The 22,902-nt window shown below is 43.9% G+C and overlaps 1 protein-coding gene across 1 annotated transcript in view; it reads right to left on the reverse strand.

Annotated features, from left to right (window-relative positions):
• LOC126260621 (zinc finger protein 608-like) overlaps positions 1-22,902 on the reverse strand; it is a 310,613-nt gene that overhangs the window by 235,000 nt on the left and 52,711 nt on the right. The gene's annotated exons all lie outside the window — the stretch shown is intronic.

Raw genomic sequence — 22,902 nt, forward strand, 5'->3', positions numbered from 1 at the left:
CTAGAACTACTTAAACCTAACTAACCTAAGGACATCACACAACACCCAGTCATCTGACGTGGTTCAAAATGGCTCTGAGCACTATGGGACTTAACATCTATGGTCATCAGTCCCCTAGAACTACTTAGACCTAACTAACCTAAGGACATCACATAACACCCAGTCATCACGAGGCAGAGAAAATCCCTGACCCCGCCGGGAATCGAACCCGGGAACCCGGGCGTGGGAAGCGAGAACGCTACCGCACGACCACGAGCTGCGGACGAAATGACGAGGACGGGAAAATCGGACAAACCAGAGCTCATGCGGAGATTTCCCCGTTGCTGCGAATGGAACAGGAAGGGGAGATATGACAACTACTCCAAGTACCATCCGTTAAACGCCATAATGTGATGTAGTCTGAAACTTATGCAGTTAGCCATCGAGTGCCACCAGCCACCTAAAATAGGCATAGGTAAATAATCCTCGGCGGCACTTTCACGCTTCCAAGCTAGGGCTACGCGACATGATGGTTCTACTGGACACAGCGATGTGATCTCTACACAGGAAAAGATGCAGCATTGCAAGTCGCTGCCGTCCAGGTGCCCCAGTCCATTAGGCGACGCAAGCGACGCACGGAGTAAAAGGGCCAGACGATTAAAATTTAAAATTTAACGTCCTGCTCATAAATCTCCGTCCTAATTATTCAGAGGCAGCGCCTTCTCCCTGTATCTCGCAGTTTACGTAAGCCTGGCTCCTACGGTCTCGGAGGTGGATGTCGCGGTATCTAACACGAATGTTGGCAGCTTTCGCTCGGTATTGTGTTCGCCGCAGCCACAAGTACATACCCGGAAATAACGGCAATTTCAGGGACCACAACGCCGGCATATTATGCCTTCTGGTACATGATTCCTCAATGCTCGCTGCTCCAGTCTCAGGCTGTAGGCAGTCCACCGTAGCTTTCCAGACACCTACCTGTTACGTTTCCTATGTCTTTTACAGAATTCATGAAGATAGACGTTGACTGTGGATACTGTATCACAGAGACAGTCCCTGCGACTGTTTACAGATGTCACTAAACCCGCCCAAAGATGTAAACAACCACGCATGAGCAGCGCCTATCAGACAGAGGAGGTCAGACAGCCGATCAGTGCCAGTCATTCCACCAGGAAGGAAGTACACGGCTCGTGTTGCCTGTACTTCAACCATGCCTAGACGGTCAATACCGCGGTTCGATCGCGTCCGCATTGTTACTTTGTGCCAGGAAGGGCTCTCAACAAGGGAAGTGTCCAGGCGTCTCGGAGTGAACCAAAGCGATGTTGCTCGAACATGGAGGAGATACGGAGAGACAGGAACTGTCGATGACATGCCTCGCTCAGGCCGCCCAAGAGCTACTACTGCAGTGGATGACCGCTACCTACGGATTATGGCTCGGTGGAACCCTGACAGCAACGCCACCATGTTGAATAATGGTTTCCGTGCAGCCACAAGACGTCGTGTTACGACTTATACTGTGCGCAATAGGCTGCATGACACGCAACTTCACTCCCGACGTCCATGGAGAGGTTCATCTTTGCAACCATGACACCATACAGTGCGGTACAAATGGGCACAACAACATACAGAATGAATTGCTCCGGATTGGCATCACGTTCTCTTCACCGATGAGTGTCGCATATGCCTCCAACCAGACAATCGTCGGAGACGTCTTTGGAGGCAACCCAGCCAGGCTGAACGCCTTAGACACAGTGTCCAGCGAGTGTAGCAAGGTGGAGGTACCCTGCTATTTTCGAGTGGCATTATGTGGGGCCGACGTACGCCGCTGGTGGTCGTGGAAGGCGCCGTAACGGCTGTACGATACTTGAATGCTATCCTCCGACCGATAGTGCAACCATATCGATAGCATATTGGCGAGGCATTCGTCTTTATGGACGACAATTCGTGCCCCCATCGTGCACTTCTTGTGAATGACTTCCTTCAGGATAACGACATCTCTCGACTGGAGTGGCCAGCATGTTCTCCAGACATGAACGCTATCGAACATGCCTGGGATATATTGAAAAGGTCTGTTTATGGACGACGTGACCCATCAACCGCTGTGAGGGATCTACGTCGAATCGCCGTCGAGGAGTGGGACAATCTGGTCCAATAGAGCCTTGATGAACCTGTGGATAGAATGCCACGACGAATACAAGATGCATCAATGCAAGAGGACGTGCTACTGGGTATTAGAAGTACCAGTGTGTACAGCAACCTGGGCCACCACCTCTGAAGGTCTCGCTGTATGGTGGTACAAACATGCAATATGTGGTTTTCATGATCAATAAAAAGGGCGGAAATGATGTTTTTGTTGATCTCTATGACAATTTTCTGTACAGGTTCCGGAACTCTCGGAATCGAGGTGATGCAAAACTTTTTTTGATGTGTGTATATTTACTTGCCAAGTTTCGGAAGCTATTATCTGAAAAGCTTACAAATCTGCGGGCTGCATTATGACGTTCCATGAAGCGTAATGTGTCTGCAATGGCAAATGAATTTCAGTTACTTGAGGGAGATTTGCGGAGTAGCTTATGGCAAAGGGAATGTCTCGTGTGAGTCTGCAACGTTTCCATAATTGAGAGGTCGTGAGTCACCGTGTACGAGCATTCGAAAGTCATATTGTACAAATCATTCCGTTGGGCATACTATGAGTTTGCTTGTGATCTCTACAAATATTACAAGAATACAGTGTGGTGGTGTGTGCTGAGCATTATCTTGAGTAATTATTGATAACGTACAGTATGAACAGTCCAGTCCCTTGGTGATGCAGACACAACGCCCCTTGACTTGTATGATCAACAATCGCAGAAGTGTGCCGATGATCAGAGACACTACGGTTTAGCAGGGAAGAAAGACAATAAAGGTCCAAATAAAAAAAAGAACCCTTACACAGCATTTTACCCTTACTATAACTTAGAGGATTTACGGTGCTAGATACTGCTATGCAATTTTTTGCAACTGAGAACGTTTATCCGATTAATTTCTTTTCATGTCTTTGCCAGCATCTCTTCCGTCACAGCCTCTAGAACATCTCACATCAGTGCCCTAGGAATCGCATATCAGGAACTGGTGAACTGAACACTTTCTCCTTAACGTAATTCCACAAAAAGTCAAGAGGCTTACATCCGGTAAACTTGATGCACATGATGTTGGACCGCCTTGTTTGACAGTGCACCATCTCGTTGAACCATTACCCAAGGTTTAAATTTCTCTAACTGAGGTGCAACGTAAAGTGTGGAAGTGTATCCACAAAAAAACTTCTTCAGTTAAGCTAGTATAGTTCCGGAGAAATAAATTTCTGTGATCGCGGAAAGACTTCACGCTCACTTATACCGCACACTCCGCAGCAGAGACAAAGATTCATTCTGAATGCAACCCCCAAAATCGACACTGCGCAATATCCTTTTTTTTCCTTTTTTTAAAGAGTACAGATAAGAGCTTCTAAGGAGTTTGGAAAATAGATGACAGGTACTAGCACATTGAATATGTGGGGAAGCTGCCTGGATAGCGCCCCATAGGGATGACAGTCCACCTTCGAATCCCGACACGGCACGCAGTTTAATCCGTGAGAAAATTTAGGATTCTGTGCAAAAAGGCTTGTTGGGTACCACACATATAAAAATTAGAAAACAAAAAAATATTTATGGAGAGCGCATGATAATGCTTGTGACTCATACTCAACATAAAGCGATACCATCAAGGATGAATTATGCTGACCAATGTTCCGCGTAGTTCGCAATACGCTGACTTGATGGTATGTTTTCGGGCTTCCATTTGAAATGACAATCCTATTTGTGAGCACATTTCGACAAGTAAAATAGTCGTTCTCTTCAGACGCTGCGAGTGACTGTCTTTTACGTGTGTTTGCTGCCTAAACTTCGACCACACAACTAGTTTAGCAGTCGCTGTGTGTGCAAAAATGGAATCGTCAACGTGGCTATAAATCACAGAACATTAGCCCAGTCGAGAAAACCATAGAAATCGTAACATCGAGACAATAAGCGTAGCAAATTAATAGTTTACATACCGCCCACACAACTACCCTATTAGAATGGAACCCTTTACCTATATGCTGAAGCGTAACGCTTCTGATCCAAGCTGTTTACCAGAAAACAAAAGCGAACTGCCTGCCCGCAGCGGCACAGAAAACCCTTCATCGACCAAACAATCTGTCCTGTGCCAATAACAGATCTCGTTAGCCACAATCAACACGATCCTGGATGCCCTTCTTCAAACATGGCGCATATTAATTTGGTCTATTACTGTGCGAGCCGCGCATGCCTGCCTGCAAGCGCGCGAACAAATATAATCGCTTGCTTGACGAAGTTCTATCGTCACGGTGTCACGGTACATTATTCCCACTATGGATATTTACTTTCTCTCTCTCTCTCTCTCTCTCTCTCTCTCTCCCACCCTCCAATCATCTTCCTTTCAAATTTCTCTAAAACTGACCTGTGGAATACTGAATGAGCACTGCGAATCTTATCAATATGATAAGAACTTGCAAGAAGCACTGAAAGCAAATGTAAAGGCTTTGCAGGAATACAGCTCTGCGCGAGACCCTGATTCCATCACATGCCAAGAGAAAATCGTGGAAAGGATTTGCGGATTATCAGAAAAAATAACTGAATACGCAAGGTACTCCTACCACAAAACGATGTTTGGAACATTTTACTTTCCAACGTTTAATGGTCAACTGCATGTCGAGAGTAGCTACTTCAAATATTGTCTTACACTGATACTTCAATTCCATTCAACATTCTTAGGCCTCCGCGCTGTGTAGACACTGTCGAAAATGTTTGAATTTCGATGTAAAGTAGCGCAGGGCCCTGCGATCATTATGTGAATACCGGAAACATGCACTGCCGCCTAAAAGCTGCGATGAGTACGGGCACACTCTCGGAAAGACCTTTCTTTACGGCATAACATCAGGGTAGTAGTTTCGCTTTTGTTTTGTAAAGGCAAAAAGCAAAAATGTCAGTACCAATCGTAGCTGCGCGTTTCCAAGCACCTAAAAACATAAAAGAAATTGTGTAAGATACTAAAGGTGATCGTCAAATCCTAAATCAATTAGGGAACCTAAATCGATAATTAGTGACTGGTTACCAACTTTTACGAACTGCCTAAACTAGAAACAACCGAACTACCTACTAAAGAAGCATTCAATAATGCTATTCACAGCACTATATTGCTACTGTGTAAGGCACCTGTGACTTCCGAACATAAAATTGCAATGCACTGCCCCATCGTTGATCCTTCCAAAAATCATACACTTCCCTCCAAAACTCATGCACTTCGTAGAGTTTTCACCACGACACGCCATTCAATTCTCAGAGCACAACAATCGGTCTTCTAGTTCCCCCCTAGAATCCTTCGAAAGACACTCAGTTTCTTCAATAACGTTCACTAAATACTATCTCCTTCCATAGGCAGCATGATGAACTCAGTGTCAATATTCAATGTGACTATCAAACATTGGCGTGATCTGTGGTGACAACGAAGACTGTTTCAAAAGGTAAACAAGTTATTCTTAATACACTTACATGAGTAAAATAGGTCAAAGACGCATTAAAATTAATCTCTCTCTTTCTCTCTCTGTCTCTCTCTCGACGAACCCAACAGCCTTACAAGCGGCGGCAATTATATGGTGGCCGCGCAATTAGCTGCGTGGGCTCAGACAGGAAATAAATGATATCGAAGATTATTATCGGGTAATGAGCGTACGCCAAGACAAAAAAGGGCGAGCGGATTAACACAACTGATGGAGCGGTAAACGACACTCACGGCGCTACCCCACGTTGATTCTTTTTTTCTTTTGTCTCCATTGATCTGTGACCAGACCGGAAGATGAAAAATGCACTGGCAAGTGACTAATGTCCGCATGGAAAATTAGACGCCAAGGCCCGCTTCCATTAACTGCATTAAGAAGCAGCAGCCACTAGCCGTTTAATAAGCAGTGGGCTCCACCTCCGGCTTTGACGGGCAACGGTTTGCTTGCAAGTGAGGCGCACAGAAGCTCGTATCAGACCACCAATGTACGGTATGAACAAACGAATACTGGAACAGAGGGCGGAGTTTTTGAATTTTCTACTGGGTAATTTTTAACATCACATACCACCAAGCTCAGTTCGACTCATTCACACGTCGTGTACGTACGAATTTTACAAATTCTCAAACTGGAGGTTTGCGTATTCCGAGAGTAAGAACCGGAAGTCAGCACCTGAGCTGCTCTTCTCAAGGCCCTCAAGTTCTGTGGTTCCAAATGGTTCAGATGGCTCTGAGCACTATGGGACTTACATCTGAGTCATCAGTCCCCTAGAACTTAGAACTACTTAAACCTAACTAACCTAAGGACATCACACACATCCATACCCGAGACAGGATTCGAACCTGCGACCGTAGCGGTCGCGCGGTTCCAGACTGAAGCGCCTAGAATTGCTCGGCCACACCGGCCGGCAGTTCTGTGGTATTCTGGACGACAACAAATGAAGCACGGCTTCTCAAGCTATGTTGCACTATCGGGATTTCATTTTCTTTTCTTTTTTTATTTACTCTCCGATTAACCTTTATTTTTATACCTCGCAGGTCATCTTGTTCTACGCAGGAAATAGAAAACTTTCTCTTGACTACCAGTTTCTACAGAATCTCTTCTAGACCATCGATGATTTTTACTTAACAAAAGAAAAAATGAAAGAAAAAAGACCAGGTGCGAGTAGAACTCGCGCACTGAACGTTACGCACAAAGTTAATTATGCATATATGTTCATCCATTCTGGGAAACGCGGAACTTGACGATTTTTGCCTGTTGTCGACACTGACACTCGCAAGACATCGGTCCCAGGGAGTCGAAGACTTTCCAGGACGTTTTAATTGCAAGTCTGAAGTCGAATAACAAACGAAAAAAGAAATTTTTTTGTGTAATATAATTACAAACCACCAATTTCAGATTTTTCTCCTTTATTTGTACTGTGAAACCTTTCTTGTTGCCAAATTTCGCGATTCTAGAACAATGAAATATACCCTATGGGTTTTGACGAGCGAGTTTACGAGAATCAAAATATGTGTCATAAACGGTCGTATCTTTTGATCGCAATGACTTAGAAGCTAAAATTTATTATACTGCAAGGGACTGTTCACTTTAGTAGGTGTCATAAATTTCAACTAGATAGGTCTACCCGTTCTTGAGGAAAAGGGGGTCTGAACAGACACACAGAGAATAAAGTAATCGTATGACTGTTTCTGAGGTAAGGACCCCAAAAAGCACTCGACATGTGGTTGGGCGAGCAGTCACCGTTTTATATTTCTTTCTTTATTCTAGCCATGAGTCCTTTTGGATACACTATGGCCGGCCGCGGTGGCCGAGCAGTTCTGAGCGCTTCAGTCCGGAACCGCGCGACTGCTACTGTCGCAGGTTCGAATCCTGCCTCGGGCATGGATGTGTGCGATGTCCTTAGGTTAGTTAGGTTTAATTAGTTCTAAGTTCTAGCGGACTGATGACCTCAGATGTTGAGTCCCATAGTGCTCAGAGCCATATGATACACTATGTCTATGCCCACCTTGAAGCGGGTTAATTCTTAAGTTCTTTCTAGTATGCAGCATATGACAAAGAGCATACCAACAATTGCGTGTACTCTGCTGCTTTGCTACGTTTCGGTTTCCCTTGTTCAACGAACGAGAATAGTCAAAAAGATTATCAGAAATTCCAATTTAGTTTATAGATGCGCTGCTGTGGCAACGTTGCTAAAAAAAGAAAACTGTGGAGTCCTGCACTTGAGAGAATGCAAGTCGATCATTTATCGCCAACTTTTGCATACCTAATGCATTTCTTCAATTCCTCTTCCCCACAACTGACCCTAACATAAAGAAAATAGTTCCCACACAGCAAGGAATGTTAAAAACTGTGCCCGATTATGTACTAACACGTGAGTGAAGTCGACTGAAGGTTGTCACGGGTGCCCCAAATAGCTTGAATTCAGATGGAAACTCCATATAAAAGTTGGCGCTTCATATCAAGCACGATTAATGCAGTAAACCTGTCTAAAGAAATCTGTTAGTGGTAGAATCTACATTAAATCAATGATAACATCGTAAGACTTATCTGTTGATAAAAGTGGGTCCTCACCGTGGAGCATCATGTAAGATGCCCAAGTATCGTGACGGACTCAGCGCCGGAATCACTACGTACCAATCGAGGCAACAGAGCAGCATCTATACACTAGCCCCCAAAAGTCTGGCGGTATGGAAGACGCACTGCAGTCTTGTCTGAACTCGTTTACCAGGAAAAAACAATTGCTACATATACATTAACGCCCTGCAGCACGTGATGGAGTGAGTCACGAAATGGACGTTAAGTCTTATCACGCATTTACATTTCAACCCTATGCATACAAACAACGCCTCCCGAAAGTAAACGTTACACAAGTAAGTCTGCTACAGCCGCTGATGATTTAGTCAGCCCCCACCGCCACCACTTTACCGCAAATATATAATACTGACAGTTCACTTGACAACGATCGATAAATTTTCGATTGTATCTTCGTGATGTGTCACGTTGGCTCTAGTTTTCCTACGTCTGGAAGCGCAGCGGAGTTCGCCGTGCATAGAAGGCGCTGAGTCGCAATTAACGCCGACGTATAAATAAATCATCAGGCAACCCCGACCGGGCACCATCCCACGCACAGTGCTTCAGTTCGCCTTGCGCCAGCTCAGCCATGTCACGCGTCTCACCAAACGTTCAGAAAAGCCAGCTTATAGTCATCCAAAACTAAAACTGGATGCGCTATAGGCAGTACAGATCACAGCAGATAAAAATCAGTTTATGGGAACAACACACCTCGCCTAAAGAAAATTCCAATTGCCTAGGAACACCATAAGACGAAACAAACATGTAGCGACAACAAAAATTTGTTCGGAGCTCTTATTTGCTGCTTATCATGGGCATTCGCCTAAAGCAGCAGGCTATCTGAGTACCACAATCGTCCTGAGTTACACTTCCATTGTCACTTATGTTTCTATCTACGATTTCCGAGCAACACAGCTACAGATTCTCCCACGGGGTATACGGCAGTAGCATTAATGGGGGAACGCCACAATGAAGATTACATAATGCGCAGTGGGCATTCAGTAATTCGATGTCCAAGAGAACTGAAAATACTTTCGAATAATTGCGAGTTGGTTTTAACGAAAGTGAGACTGATCATGCTGAGATCATAAAAAACTGAAACAAGAGCACAAGTTAAAAGGTACGGCAGTACTGAAGTTCCGGTAACAAGTATTTCTTTACAAAAAGAAACAAATTAACAACTATGACTAAAAATTTAAAGATCACTTTCTCCCTACATAATTACTTGCTATTTATTCTAACAAGGAAACCTCCCCATCGCACCCCCCTCAGATTTAGTTATAAATTGACACAGTGGATAGGCCTTGAAACACTGAACACAGATCAATCGAGAAAACAGGAAGAAGTTGTGTGTAACTATGAAAAAATAAGCAGATTATACAAACTGAGTAGTCCAAGTGTAAGATATGCAACATCAAGGACTGTGTAAGCTGAGGAGCGCCGTGGTCCCGTGGTTAGAGTGAGTAACTGCGGAACGAGAGGTCCTTGGTTCGAGTCCTAATCGAGTAAAAATTTTACTTACTTTATTTTCGCAAAGTTACGATCTGACCGTTCATTCATTGACGTCTCTGTTCACTGTAATAAGTTTAGTGTCTGTGTTTTGCGACCGCACCCAAAACCGTGCGATTAGTAGACGAAAGGACGTGCCTCTCCAATAGGAACCGAAAACATTTGATCGCAAATTCATAGGTCAACCGATTCCTCCACAGGAAAACACGTCTGAAATATTCTATACGACACTGGTGACGGCATGTGCTTCACATTACAGGAATATGTTGTCGACCCACCTAACTTGCACACTTGGCGAATGGGTAAAAAGTTTCTTCTACCTTGCCCGATTTAGGTTTTCTTGTGGATGTGATAATCACTCCCAAAAAAGTGATGAAGACATAAGAGTTTGTCACATAAACTGCAACAAATGAATGCAAGTTTCACAGTCGCACAGTTTTCCTTGTGCTCTGTCAAAACATACGTTTTTAACGTTTTCAAGTTTTTCCGTGTGTAGACCGTCAAATCCTGCATGTGTCCAATCAAATCTGAACATGTCCTGGAATTTTGGAGAGCGAAGTTGATCATGTCTGAGTGCATGAACTTTGATAATTGTCTGAAAATAAAAAATTAAAACTTTTCACTCGAGGGAGGATTGAACCAGGGACCTTCCGTTCCGTAGCTGCTCGCGGTAACCACGGGACCACGGTGCTCATCAGTGTACACGTACCTTGATGTGGCTTATCTTGGACACGGACTACTCAGTTTGTATATTTTGCTTATTTTTTTCATAGTTCCATACAACTTCTTCCTGTTTTCTCGATTGATCTGTGTTCAGTTTTTCAAGGCCTATCCACTGTGCCAACTTATAACGAAATCTGAGGGGGGGTGCGATGGGGAGGTTCCCTTGTAAGATTTCTGACGAAAGGCGCGCACAGATTTCCGAGATATAAAAGAAAACTTCATTTTCATCCATTTTTCCTTGCCGAACAAAATTCCACCAAAGCTCCCATTTTCTTCACAAAGCACATTAAAAATGAAGTTATGTCTTTGTTTAATAGTTGGTCAGTCACCCCTTCTAGCGGGAAACCCTTCAATGCCCACCGCTAACACCGTAGCATATAACATTTGATCTCATTTGATCTATGTATGAAGCTGCTTGAAATGAGACCGAATCTACATCTACGTCTACATCCATACTCCGCAAGCCACCTGACGGTGTGTGGCGGAGGGTACCTTGAGTACCACTATCGATTCTCCCTTCTATTCCAGTCTCGTATTGTTCGTGGAAAGAGTGATTGTCGGTATGTCTCTGTGTGGGCTCTTATCTCTGTGATTTTATCCTTATGGTCTCTTCGCGAGACATACGCAGGAGGGAGAAATATACTGCTTGACTCCTCGGTGAAGGCATGTTCTCGAAACTTCAACAAAAGCCCGTACCGAGCTACTGAGCGTCTCTCCTGCAGAGTCTTCCACTGGAGTTTATCTATCATCTCCGTAACGCTTTCGCGATTACTAAATGATCCTGTAACGAAGCGCGCTGCTCTCCGTTGGATCTTCTCTATCTCCTCTATCAACCCCACCTGGCACGGATCCCACACTGGTGAGCAGTATTCAAGCAGTGGGCGAACAAGCGTAGTGTGACCTACTTCCTTTGTTTTCGGACTGCATTTCCTTAGGATTCTTCCAATGAATCTCAGTCTGGCATCTTCTATACCGACGATCAACTTTATATGATCATTCCATTTTAAATCACTCCTAATGCGTACTGCCAGATAATTTTTGGAATTAACTGCTTCCAGTTGCTGAGCTGCTATATGACAGCTCATACAGTTAACGGTTAAGGAGACACATCACGAAATGCAAGAAACTCGAGTTCGCGTGTCCAGGTTTGCCACAAATATTTGTCAAAACGCGCTTTTTAAAACTCAGTTTCAGCATTTCCGAACGGGCTTCACTGACATCGTCTCATGGTATATAATCTTCAATGCTCTTATCATTATTCACTGATTTCAGCGGCTTTAATTCAACCCGTACGATGAAACGCTACACCTGAAGGTTTCTGTTTATCGGCGGTAGATTCCGCTCTTGGGATGTGGGCAGTGCAACTACGCACAACAATGTCGTTTAAATTGTTTCGATGTATAGGAGCCGTGTATTTAATCGGAAGACGTAATTTTCATTTCCAATTATGTAATTTTATAAAGTGAAATTAAATACTATGGCGCATCTACACAGGAAAAGTTATAGTTCGTCCTACTCGTATCAGAACGGACCTAGCAGTGGAGGACGGAGGATGATATGGAATAGCAGCTGGCTGGAAGATCCCACGCGGCTTTTGCCAGTAGATTAACGCTGCCACGACTCACCACGCTGATACATTTCCACGCCGGGCTGGCCTGGAAACTAGCCCCAATTCGTCACAATCCTCACTCAGTTTCACGGTTTATAGATCTGTAGTTGCTTTATTCGCGGCATCGTGGCTAATTCAACAGTGAAGACGACGAACCTCCTATATCGCGCCACAGAGGCTACTTAACGGATTCACACACAAAAAAATTAAAGGCATTAATTAATAAATAAAATAGAAACGGCATATATGGAGTGTGACGTTACTGGTCGTGTAATTATCAGACTGTCAGTCGTTAAAGGAGTGATTTCTGTTGGTCTTGGTATAATCCAGACTAATATGGCAGTTTTAGGTGGAGGTTTCTATAGTTTCGTGAGATACCGGGTAGAGGTCGTGACTCAACTACCACGTTTACCACTCTGCCAATCTCAGCAAAAACTGCCCTGTAGCCGTTACCGAATGCTTTGTGTACCTATTTTGGCTTTTTTCCGCGCTGTTCGTTGTTTTCTTCTCTTATTTTGAAATGAGTGAAGAGACTAATCCTGGACCACGATGTGGTTCGTGTACGACGCCCCTATCCCCATGACCATTATATCAGTTCTGCTTTCGCAAGATCACAAAACAAGAGCGTACGTAGGCTGCGAGCCCTGCGTCAGGCGAGGCTGGGCTTGATCCCTCTCTCCTGACTCGCAGCTCGGGCGGTCAGAGTACAGATCTGTTTACGCATGCGGACGACTGCCACGTTATAGTGTCCGCACTCTATCTTTAACTGAGGTTAACATAATGTTCCTCGCTGGAAATGCTTCGCATACGCGAAATTCTGTTCGAAAACGTGCTCAATCATCAGCGTCGTTCGATTAACGGTTGGGACCAGTCATTATCATGCACAGGACGGAAATTGCGTTCGGGCAGAGAATTCTCCCTTTTCCAGTGGTTTCTAAGAGGTCGAAAGCTGCGAGCAGGGTCCAATGGTGGTTCAAACATGGTTCAAATGGCTCTGAGCACTATGGGACACAATATCTGAGGTCATCAGTCGCCTAAAACTTAGAACTACTTAAACCTAACCAAGCTAAGGACATCACACACGTCCATGCACGAGGCAGGATTCGAACCTGCGACCGTAGCAGTCGCGCGGTTCCGGACTGAAGTGCCTAGAACCGCAAGGCCACCGCGGCCGGGGCAATGGTGGTTTCTAAGTGATATAACGAGTCAGAGGTAATTTTTCCTGTACTTCGAAAGAGCAAATGCGAGGTAAACGTATATAGTGAGACAGCACACTCTTCAAATGAAGACAATCAGACTGTCCGTCGCATTATACTAACGTAACTTCGTTTGCTGTAGTGACTTCTTTTGATTCTTTGATTTGATTTTGACGTTATTAGCAAGACAAGCATCAGTTGTGTTGCAGAATGTTTAGTAATTTTTAGCGGTTTGCTAAATAAAGTTTGCTTTTACTAGACTGTCAAAATGATTGATTCCACGCTACTCCCATTTTCAACTGCTATAAAAGAGAGCAGAAATGTCGAACAGCAAAAGTTAGTACAAATTAGTATGTCTATGAAAAGATCGATGCGGGGAGTATACAAAAAATTAAGTAGTCGTAAGTTTGCGGAAGTTCTTGCCCAGAACCCGAGCCAATTGTGGTCTTGAGCGAAACCACGAAACAGATCGAAGGCTGCTTCTCAGTCGCTCGTTGACCAATCCGGTATGGCAGCAGAAGACACCAAAAGCAAATCCGATACTTCACTTTACACAGTTTCGGAATCCACACTGAACGATGACGCCGCACACCACGCCAGTAAGAACAAAGGTCGAAAAACACAAAGCCGTGCACTCACATCTCACAGCACATCACGCGCTTTCCATGCTGATATCGGTGCGTTGATTGTTGAGATGTTGTACAGCTGGAACTGGCGGATGTAATTTACAGATACCGCCACACTACCCTCAGCTCGACGGGGAAGCTGATCACACTTGGCACTTAACAACAGCTCCGCGACACGATGCAGAAAACGAAAGCGTTACGTGCTATGTAAAGCTGTCATAAACCGCGCGGAGCGCGCACACAGACTGAAGAGATTCCGCGAGGCGTCAGCTTGCCGCCAGATAACACGAGAGCACGTCTACCGTTGGAAGTGCGAGATAAGGCAGCCACGAGATCTAATGCGTCCCGAGCTATCTTTCGACATCGCAAATCGGCAAAGGAACTGTAGCGCAGTACCAGGCTGTACGGCCCATCAATCAACTTGACACGATAATAGTTACACGACGAGAAAGCCACACTCACGCATTATGCAAGTAATTCACCTCTGACTGTACCAACCTTATTGTTTCACCTTTGGCACAGAAATACTAGGCACATTCTCGTGTGACACAGAGAAATGAATTTCAAGAACAAACAATAATGTTTTTCCAACAAAGAAGCGGACTGGTTAACTCTACTCATACGCCAGGTTAAACAGTCTAAATATCTGTAGAGAATGTATAACTTCTGCTTCTTCCTACAGCGGAGACCACTCAAGTGAAACGAAAGCAATACATTCATGCATTTTTTTTTGTAACTTTTCGAGCTAGTTTGTTTATGGTGCCACAAACGGCACGTGCAAAGTACTCACACAGTTGAGATTGCTAAACTGAGTAATTTGAAATATGGAACCAATGGTCTGAAATGAATACTTCTGGCGAATCGAGATCTCAAGTGAGCAACAAGTGTAAGGTACGTGATTTTTAACTTCGTATGGAAAAACCAGAAAAAAGATAATATAAACGTTTGAGATGGGCTGTGGCTGAAAATTGTTCTAATTAGGTGGACTGATATGACAGTGAGGAGGTGCTCCACAGAATCGGCGAGGAAAAGCCAACATTAAAAACCCAAGAAGAAAGGATAATAGAACTTTTATTGCGACATCAAGAAATAATCTCCATGAAACTCGTGGATGCTGTAGACGGTGAAAGCTGCAGGTGAAGACAAAGGCTGCAAATTATCCAACAAATAATTGAGAACGTTGGATGGAAATGCTACTCAGAGATGGAGAGGCTGACACAGACAGGAACGTGTCTGGCAAGTCGCACCAAACCAGTCAGGAGAAAAGGTGGAAGGAAAAAAAGAAAAGTGCCTGCCGATGATGTTTTGAAAGAATGGTACACAGCGGTATATGACATTCGAAGAAAACCTCCACGTCGACGCAGTACTAGAGAAGCAGCAACTACACCCTCAGTGTTAACATGTAAAATTGGGAACGTCGGTACTTACGGCTGCAGCGTTGGCCAACTGAGACGCGCGAATGCCTTACCTTTTGCAGGCCTGTAGAAGGCGGTTACGACTGCAGTCGGGCACTGAGGAGGACACACATACGGTGAAAACGACCGCACTTGGTGCAGAGCGTAATACAGTTCTCTGGCTACAACGCTATACACGCTCGTGTGACGGCGACCGGAAGGGTGGCGTGCTCGTCACCTGGGCGGAGCCTTCAGCTAATGTTGCCACACTATCAGAACTCTATGGAAATGCCCCCACAGGAAGGGGCACGAGAGCACTTGGCCATACAGTGACAACGTAGCACGCACTGCCACTTGTACTGAGAGTAACAACTGAGACTTGTGAGACACAGGAAGAAACCACTGAAGAAGAGGATGACGAATTTACCCAGAATGTGTCGGACATCAACAGCATAGCACTTTAAAAAAATTAATTAAAAAAAAGGCCACTGCTGAAAAAAATGTGTGTGAAATCTTATGGGACTTAACTGCTAAGGTCATCAGTCCCTAAGCTTACACACTACATAACCTAAATTATCCTAAGGACAAACACACACACACACCCATGCCCGAGGGAGGACTCGAACCTCCGCCGGGACCAGCCGCACAGTGCATTGCTGAACAAAAGCTTTTGCAATGCGCAGTAAGAAAAATAACTCTAGAAAACGTCTAGCTATCGGGTGCAAATAGTTGTGCAATCCGTAAATTTACAATAAAATAATGCATCCCGAATTCAGATTGATTCATTCAGCCGAAGAAGTACACGGAAAACAGTATTGACGCATGTATTCTGCAGATCATGCATATCAAATTAAAACTCCGTGCCGGACGGGTATCTTCATCCGAGCATTTATCATCCGTGGTTCATTTCTGTTCCAAATGAACGGCCACGACAGGGATAATGAAAGGGCGTGAAATTTAAGTTTACTTATGGCTGCAGCGCGCAACTACTACTTACATACGTGGCAAGTAAGCGCAACACTTTGGCCCACCGTGAGTTTCCAGAAAGCATCCCTAAATTAAACAAACGCAAAATCCCCAAGATTGACGATCTTTTACAGACGCTCGAAATTTAGCGCGGACTTCAATGCGAGATGCTTATAACAGTTTCCACAACGAAACTTTGTCTCGATACCTGGCAGAAAATCCAAAGAGATCTGGTCGTATGTGAAGTTTGTTAGCGGCAAGAAACAATCAATGCCTTCTCTGCGCGATAGCAATGGAGATACTAAACACAGCCTTCCGAAATGCCTCACAAAAGAAGACGAAGTAAATATTCCAGAATTCGAATCCAGAACAGCTGCCAACATGAGTAACGTAGAAGTAAATAGCCTCGGATTAGTGTAGCAGCCGGCCGAAGTGGCCGAGCGGTTAAAGGCGCTACAGTCTGGAACCGCACGACCGTTACGGTCGCAGGTTCGAATCCTGCCTCGGGCATGGATGTGTGTGATGTCCTTAGGTTAGTTAGGTTTAAGTAGTTCTGTAAGTTCTAGGGGACTTATGACCACAGCAGTTGAGTCCCATAGTGCTCAGAGCCATTTGAACCATTAGTGTAGCAACTTAAATCACTTAATAAAACCAAGTCTTCTGGTTCAGACGGTATACCAATTAGGTTCCTTTCGGAGTATGCTGATGCATTAGCTCCATACTTAACAATCATATACAACCGTTCGCTCGACGAAAGATCCGCACCAAAAGACTGGAAAGTTGCACAGGTTTCACCAATATTCAAGAAAGGTAGTGGGAGTAATCCACTAAATTACAGGCCCATATCGTTAACGTCGATATGCAGCAAGATTTTATGACATATATTGTGTTCGAACATAATGAATTACCTCGAAGAAAACGGTCTATTGACACACAGTCCACATGAGATTAGAAAACATCGTTCTTGTTAAACAAAACTAGATCTTTATTCACATGAAGTGTTGAGTGCTATTGACAAGGGATTTCAGATAGATTCCGTATTTCTGGGATTTCCGGAAGGCTTTTGACACTGTACCACACAAGCGGCTCGTAGTGAAATTGTGGGCTTATGGAATATCGTCTCAGTTATGTGACTGGATTTGTGATTTCCTGTCGGAGAGATCACAGTTCGTAGTAATTGACGGAAAGTCATCGAGTAAAACAGAAGTGTTTTCTGGCGTTCCCCAAGGTAGTGTTATAGGCCCTTTGCTGTTCCTTATCTATATGAACGATTTAGGAGACAATCTGAGCAGCCGTCTTCGGTTGTTTGCAGATGACGCTGTCTTTTATCGACTAATAAAGTCATCAGAAGATCAAAACAAACTGCAAAACGATTTAGAAAATATATTTGAATAGTGCGAAAAGTGGCAGTTGACCCTATAAAACGAAAAGTGTGAGGTCATCCACACGAGTGCTAAAAGAAATCCATTAAACTTCGGCTACAAGATAAGTCAGTCTAATGTAAAAGCCTTAAAAACCACTAAATACGTAGGTATTACAATTACGAACAATTGAAATTGGATGGAACACACAGAAAAAGTTTTGGGGAAGGCTAACCAAAGACTGCGTTTTATTGGCAGGACACTTCGAAAATTTAACAGACCTACTAAGGAGACTGCCTACACTACGCTTGTCCGTCCTCTTTTAGAATACTGCTGCGCGGTGTGGGATCCTTACCAGATAGAACTGACGGAGTACATCGAAAAAGTTAAAAGAAAGGTAGCACGTTTTGTATTATCGCGAAATGTGTCACAGAAATGATACAGGATTTGGGCTTTACATCATTAAAAGAAGGCGTTTTTCGTTGCGACAGAATCTTCTCACGAAATTCCAATCACCAACATTCTCCTTCGAATGCGAAAATATTTTGTTGACACCGACCTACATAGGGAGGAACGATCAGCACGATAAAATAAGGGAAACCAGAGCTCGCACGGAAAGATATAGGTGTTCATTCTTTCCGCGCGCTATACGAGATTGGAATAATAGAGAACTGTGAAGGTGGTTCGATGAACCCTCTGCCGGGCACTTAAATGTGAATTGCAGAGTATCCATGCAGATATGAAAAAAAAGTAGAACTGCAGAGTTTAAAGCTGAAGTCGGCAATTTTCAGTAACTTTAATCGGTTGCAAACTTAGTGTTGTTGTCGAGTTCAGTGTGGAAATTGGTTTGCTGCAGCTCTCCATACTCAGTCCATGCCGTGCAGGTCTCTCTCTATGTTCGCATAACAACTACGATCTGTATCACTTGAACATCAACAGTTATTACCCCCCCCCCTCCCGCCCACTTGTTTCCATCAGGAAATTAACTATTTCTCCCTGTCCCTAGATGTGGCCTATCAATTCATCCCTTCATTTAGTCAAGTTGTAAGTAGGCTGTATAGGTTTTTTTACTGTGAAAAATTTTAACAAATATGTATTGGCCAGTGCCCAAAACAATTTGTAAAATTTTTTGGGGGAGCACGGGGGCTATGTAAGTAGGCTGTATAGGTTTTTTTATTGGTAACGCCACGTAGCGCTCTGTATGAAAATCACTGGCTGTGCTGCGTGCAGTCTGTGGCTGGTTTGCATTGTTGTTGGCTATTGTAGTGTTGAGCAGTTGGATATTAACAGCGCGTAGCGTTGCGCAGTTGGAGGTGAGCCGCCAGCAGTGGTGGATGTGGGCAGAGAGATGGCGGAGTTTTGAGAGCGGATGATCTGGACGTCTGTCCATCAGAAACAGTACATTTGTAAGAATGGATGTCACGAACTGCTATATATATTATGACTTTTGAACACTATTAAGGTAAATACATTGTTTGTTCTCTATCAAAATCTTTCATTTGCTAACTATGCCTATCAGTAGTTAGTGTCTTCAGTAGTTTGAATCTTTTATTTAGCTGGCAGTATTGGCGCTCGCTGTATTGCAGTAGTTCGAGAAACGAAGATTTTAGTGAGGTAAGTGATTTGTGAAAGGTATAGGTTAATGTTAGTCAGGGCCATTCTTTTGTAGGAATTATTCAAAGTCAGATTGCGTTGCGCTAAAAAATATTGTGTGTCAGTTTAGTGTTGATCAGAGTAGGTAAAGAGCGAAATGTCTGAGTACGTTCAGTTTTGCTCAGCTGTTTGAAAAGCAAAAGGGGTTTATCAGCACAGTAATTCATTAATTTTTCTAAGGGGACGTTTCAAAGTTGTGTAATAAATCCCTATGTTCCCCAATTTAATAATTGATAACCTCATTTACTTAGCTTTCTATCCAACCTCTTATAAACAAAGTGATCCTGAGCGAACATCATATCTGACAGCACAGCAACAAACAATAGGTTGGTACAGTGCCCGAAACTATTCATGGTCTGGATAAAAAAAAAGTGGAGGGGGGGTGGGGGTTAATAAAGCTGTGGCAAAGCTTAATTTCAGCATCATAAAAAGATTCGTGCAATTCTCAGCACCAATCCTGGCAGTGGCAGTTTCGATCTTTCTCTCAAAATACGTATTATAACACGTATTTAGATAATAATTAAGAACTAAACATAATGCTGCCTTCTGTGGGTATCCTGTGGGAATAGGCTTTTCCGCTGCTCTCAGTCTGCAACACTTCCCGTCGCGTGGTTTTGATGTCTCGCGCTGTCAGTGTGCCAGACGCATGAAGTTCGGCGTTAGATATCACTCTGATCCGACAAAGAACGTGGCATAATCTTTGCCATACTTTGCCTATGCGTGTAATGTCGGATGTCATTGTTAGCAAGCTGAATTGACTGGGTGATAGGTAGTCAGAAGAGGACAAACATCCTCAAGGTTAGTTTACTGGACTGCGCCCCTGAAGGAAGTGTGAATCAAACTGCAGAGTCTTAGCAGCGTGTTGTGGATGCAGCCGTCGCCAGCTTAGCAGCTGCCAGCAGTAGACCAGGGCTGCCGTCCCACTTGGCACAGGCAGTGGCGCTCGTCTGCACCGTAACGCAATGCGTCGTGGGATAAGCACGGCCGTCCGAATTAACTCCTGCGCCGAAATAAAATGGAGCAGGACGTCTGATCCGAGTGGACATGAAAAGGGGCGAGCACACACTCTGAACGGAATCTTCGCCATGCGCGTACGAGACAGCACAATTTTGAATGGGGACTGTGTAGGAACACCATCAATCCAGCACAACGTTTGGGTTACATAGGGCCACAAATCCGGTTTCCCTAAAACGATTTCCCAACACTGCCTGTAGTGTGTCATGTAAACATTCTAATATCAATCTTGGAAATGCTCGTCAGATTTCTGCTCCATGTAAATGGGACATCTCATTTCGTTCATGATTAGGTTGTCAGGCTGCTACTTGCTTTTTAAAATTTTGATTAATGTGAACGAAGTGTATGCTTGGAACGAAGGGGAAGAACTAGTATTGGACTGGTTAGGTAATCAATCACTTCCTTCATTGAGATAAAGAGACAGACATTTAATGCTTATTAGCTGGAAAGGAAGACAGAGATGATGATATATTTGATGAAACAACAAAATCGAACACCTCGATAATAACCATACAGGCCACGTAGCTAGATGATCTTGTTTTAATGCCAAAGTATGTTCTGCATGTTGTAACAAAAAATTCTTCAGTCCTTTATCAGTGACAGCAATGTGCTCTCACGTATTCGGAAAATTTCTAGCTATCGCAAGCCTTCAAATGTGTCTACAATATCGTCCCATCAGTGATAGCTTCGCATTTTGTCCCGCTATGCGTGTGATCTAGGTAGGTGGACAAAACAGTTTCTCACATTATCTGCACTGGATAAATGTTTAAACATTTTTTCCTGAAGAGACTCCTCCTCCATCTTCGGATGACACTGACGTCCATAAGGACATCACATCCTATCTTTATTTAAAAATTACGAAGGTACTGAAAAACTCACTTCACATGTTGACGAAATACGAACAGTTGATATACAGACACCATTATGTACCAACACTGACACTCGGAAACCCGATATTTGAAGGGACCGAAAAATTCGATTTCCATCTTCCGTAAGTTATGTCACACGCAAACTTAGTGTGAGAATCAAAACAGTGGGACCTAGGACCAAAAGAATAAAGTAACAACTAATTCCACAGACATAGTCACGAAGTTCTCAAATTTGATATTCTTTCATTATTCAACGCCGGTAAGTTAGCGTGCTGTGCAGAGATCGTCCTTTAAGAAGGATTTAAAATATTGTGTGTCTGTTTTGAGATGGTTCTAACGTATCGTCACCGCGAACCTACCTGGGTAGTGTGCTCACCGGTTGAGACACTTTTATTTCTCAACATATTCACAAGTTTTGGTAATGAACAGTGGTATAGTACCTCCCGTACATAACTTCATGTACACGGCACTCGTATTGTGTACTTGCACTACTGCGACTTAACGCACTGTCTCGTCAACCTAGTCCCAGATTTAACAGAGTAATTTCGCGTACATCCAGAAATACTATTAATTTCAAGACAAGTCAGAAGCACCATAAACGGATTTTCACATTATCCTTATCATTCAATTATATTTAAACGTGTTTTATTACCCAGAAATTTATGATGCCGCCCCCCCCCCCCCCCGCACACACACACACAAAATCACATCACACTGGTGTAGTCTCTCTCTTAGATAGCCGCATGAAAATGAAGTGGCTAAGTTTTCTTCTCCTTTCCTTATTTTTTCTAAATTTTATCGAAGTTAGAGGATCTTTCTTGAAACAGCTGCAATACATCATACAGTTAACAGGCGTCCACAGTCCCATCCGTCCGATCAGTTTCCATGATGCGAAAGTGTACAACTGATGACAGGACACTGGACAGGCACGACGTGACGCTGACTGCGGCAGTAGTTTCAGGATCGCCCTCAACAGCCCAATTACGATCCTTCCATAGCGACATCCGGGCAGCAGAAAATTCTGCAGGTGGCCGGTGACGGGCTATAAACAACGCACAGAGTGAAGAAGCGTGACAGCCGTCTGCTACGGCCCCACATCTGACGGACGTCTCTGACAGCAGCGCGGGGGAGATCTGTATCGGCAGAAACGTCAAGGCCGACGTAATTGGCTCGTTATAAAATACTGGCTCGCAGAAATCGCAACAAATTGCTGAACAATTTCTTGTGCCCAACAGACTGGCCATTAAAGCATGTCGTTAACAAGAGTTTAAATACAGCTGTTTCCCATTAACCTGCCCCCCTCCCCCGCCGCTAAAAAAAAAATCTATTTTTCAGTGTGTGATGACGTATTTAACGTCGTTACTGCTGAAGATAATATCTATTTTATTGGCAGGATTAAATGGATTCTACATTCATACAGCTGCCGCCCAATTTACGAGGATGGTCCCAAGATTAACTTCCAGAGGCGATAAAAATAAAAATTAGCATTGCTTTGCAATAGAATCTCGCTTTGCTGCGATACACTTTTACAAGCTCTTTCAGTGATGACAGGAAGATGTGATCGTATGTCCGCCGCGCGGGATTAGCTGAGCGGTCTAGGCGCTGCAGTCATGGACTGTGCGGATGGTCCCGGGGAGGTTCGAGTCCTCCCTCGGGCATGGGTGTGTGTGTTCGTCCTTAGGATAATTTAGGTTAAGTAGTGTGTAAGCTTAGGGACTGATGACCTTAGCAGTTAAGTCCCATAAGATTTCACACACATTTGAACATTTTTTGATCGTATGTCTAAAAATGGTCCCGAACTGCTCGTTTCACTTCTTTGTCGTCCAAAATTGTACGGTTTTA

This window comes from Schistocerca nitens, chromosome 5 (assembly GCF_023898315.1).
Source record: "Schistocerca nitens isolate TAMUIC-IGC-003100 chromosome 5, iqSchNite1.1, whole genome shotgun sequence".
Classification (NCBI taxonomy): Eukaryota; Metazoa; Arthropoda; class Insecta; order Orthoptera; family Acrididae; genus Schistocerca; species Schistocerca nitens.